This window comes from Lynx canadensis, chromosome B1 (assembly GCF_007474595.2).
Source record: "Lynx canadensis isolate LIC74 chromosome B1, mLynCan4.pri.v2, whole genome shotgun sequence".
Lineage (NCBI taxonomy): Eukaryota > Metazoa > Chordata > Mammalia > Carnivora > Felidae > Lynx > Lynx canadensis.
Genome location: NC_044306.2, coordinates 12822282 through 12824755, shown reverse-complemented (window position 1 = coordinate 12824755; position 2474 = coordinate 12822282). Strand labels below are relative to the sequence as shown.

The following is a 2474-nucleotide window of genomic DNA, read 5'->3' as shown; positions in this document are numbered from 1 at the left end:
TCCATCCATGTTGTTGCAAATGACAAGATTTTATTCTTTTTGATTGCCAAGTAATATCTCAATGTGTGTGTGTGTGTGTAATGTATATATACATATATATATAATGTATGTAATGTATATAATATATATATTATATATTATATACCACATCTTCTTTATTCATTTATTTATTCATTCATTCATTTCTTTCATAAGCATTCCATAGGTTTCAGCATACAGATCTTTTACCTCTTTGGTTACATTCATTCCTAGGTATCTTATGGTTTTTGGTGCATTTGTAAAAGGGATCGATTTCTTGATTTTTCTTTCTGTTGTTACATTATTGGTGTATAGAAATACAACACATGTCTGTATGTTGATTTTATATCCTGCTACTTGCCTGAATTCATGTATCAGTTCTTGCAGTTTTCTGGTGGAGTTTCAGGATTTCCGTGTAGAGTATCACGTCTTCTGCAAAAAGTGAAAGCTTGCCTTTTTCTTGCTAATTTGGATGCCTTTTCTTTCTTTTGGTTGTCTGATTGCTGATGCTATGACATCCAGTACTATGTTGAACAACAGTGGTGAGAGTGGACATCCCTGTTGTATTCCTGACCTTAAGGGAAAAACTGTCCGTTTTTCCTCATTGAGGATGATATTAGCTGTGGGTCTTTCATATATGGCCTTTATAATCTTGAGGTACGTTCCTTCTATCCCTACTTTCTTCAGGGTTTTTACCAAGACTGGAGCTATATTTTGTCAAATCCTTTTTCTGAATCTATTGAGAGGATCATACGGTTCTTATCCTTTCTTTTATTAATGTGGTATATCATGTTGATTGATTTGTGGATATTGAATCACCCCTCGGCCCAGGTATAAATCCTACTTGATCATGGTGAATAATTCTTTTAATGTATTGTTGCATTTAATTTCCTAGTATCTTGTTGAGAATTTTTGCATCCATGTGCATCAGGGAAGTTGATCTATAATTCTCCTTTTTAGTGGGGTCTTTGTCTGGTTTTGGAATCAAGTCTACGGCCATACCACCCTGAACGTGCCTGATCTCATCTGATCTCGGAAGCTAAGCAGGGTCGGGCCTGGTTAGTACTTGGATGGGAATCAAGGTAACTCTGGTCTCATAGAATGAGTTTGAAAGTTTTCCTTCCATTTCTATTTTTTGGAACAGTTTCAAAAGAATATGTGTTAATGAATTCTTTAAATGTTTGGTAGAATTCCTGTGGGAAGTCATCCAGCCCTTGACTCTTGTTTGTTGGGAGATTTTTTATTACTGATTCAATTTCTTTACTAGTTATTAAATTTTCTATTTCTTCCTGTTTCAGTTTTGGTAGTTGATATGTTTTTAGGGATTTATCCACTTCTTCCAGGTTGCCCAACTTGTTAGCATATAATTGCTCATAATAGTCTCTTAAAATTGTTCGTATTTCTGTGGTGTTGGTTGTGATGTCTCTTTTTTCAGCTGTGATTTTATTTATTTGGGTCCTTTCCTTTTTCTTTTTGATGAGTCTGGCTCGGGGTTTATCAATTTTGTTAATTCTTTCAAAGATCTGGTGCCTAGTTTCACTGATCACTTCTGCTGTTTTTTTGATTTTGATATCATTGATCAGGAAAACATTTTTATAGATTGTGAAAAAACACTTTTTTGGTGGGAGATTTTTAAGGAAAGTTTTTATTACCATTAGGCTAATGTCTATTGGAGATTGCACGTGAATGAGAATTAATAGGGGAAAACTCCCCCCCCCCCCCTCAGAATTTAGCCACAAAGTTGGGAAAATATCCTGAAACTGAAAATGGTTAGAAAGAAAGAAAGAAAGAAAGAAAGAAAGAAAGAAAGAAAAGAAAGAAAGAAAAGAAAAAATCTAATCAGTGTGGATAAGCTTAACGTCCACAAGAATAGCCTTCCCTGGGGAAACCTAGTTGATGGGATGACCCAAGGAGTCTTTCCAGGACTGTCAATAATTTAGGTATTTTAGCCCATTTGAGAAAGACCAAGTTATGAAACATTTGTTACATGTTTACTATGTGCCAGGCACTATGCAAGGCAATTTATGTAACACGATCTCATTCAAACCTTATCTCTTCACTCGGAGGCAATATTATTTTTCCTAATTTATAGATGAGAAAACGGAGATTAGAGAGAGTGAAAGAACAAGGTGTGCACTGGATGCCATGGTTTTTGTAGGAAAAACCTACCATGCTAATGCAGCACCTTTGGAAAGGTTGTCCAGACAGCTTTCTTTGAAGACCAAGATGCTCATCAACATTTTCCCATAGCACCCTCTGCTCACACTTGTGTAAGAATTTGTCCCCAGGGTCTGAATTACCAGCATAATATTCTCTCTTCCACTAGGACACTGAAGGAAAGGGTTGAGTCTTGGTTCCCCATGGAGCCAAGATGCACACCTCAAGACAGTGATTCAGTGTAAATCCTTTCCTGGGAAGTGAAAAAAACACTGGGAGATAGGGACGGGAATGTAACT

General features: G+C 36.3%; 1 pseudogene; it reads left to right on the top strand.

The window, feature by feature from the left end:
* The first annotated feature begins 1006 nt into the window (after window positions 1-1006).
* Window positions 1007-1121, top strand: LOC115513110 (annotated as a pseudogene).
* The last annotated feature ends 1353 nt before the right edge of the window (window positions 1122-2474 follow it).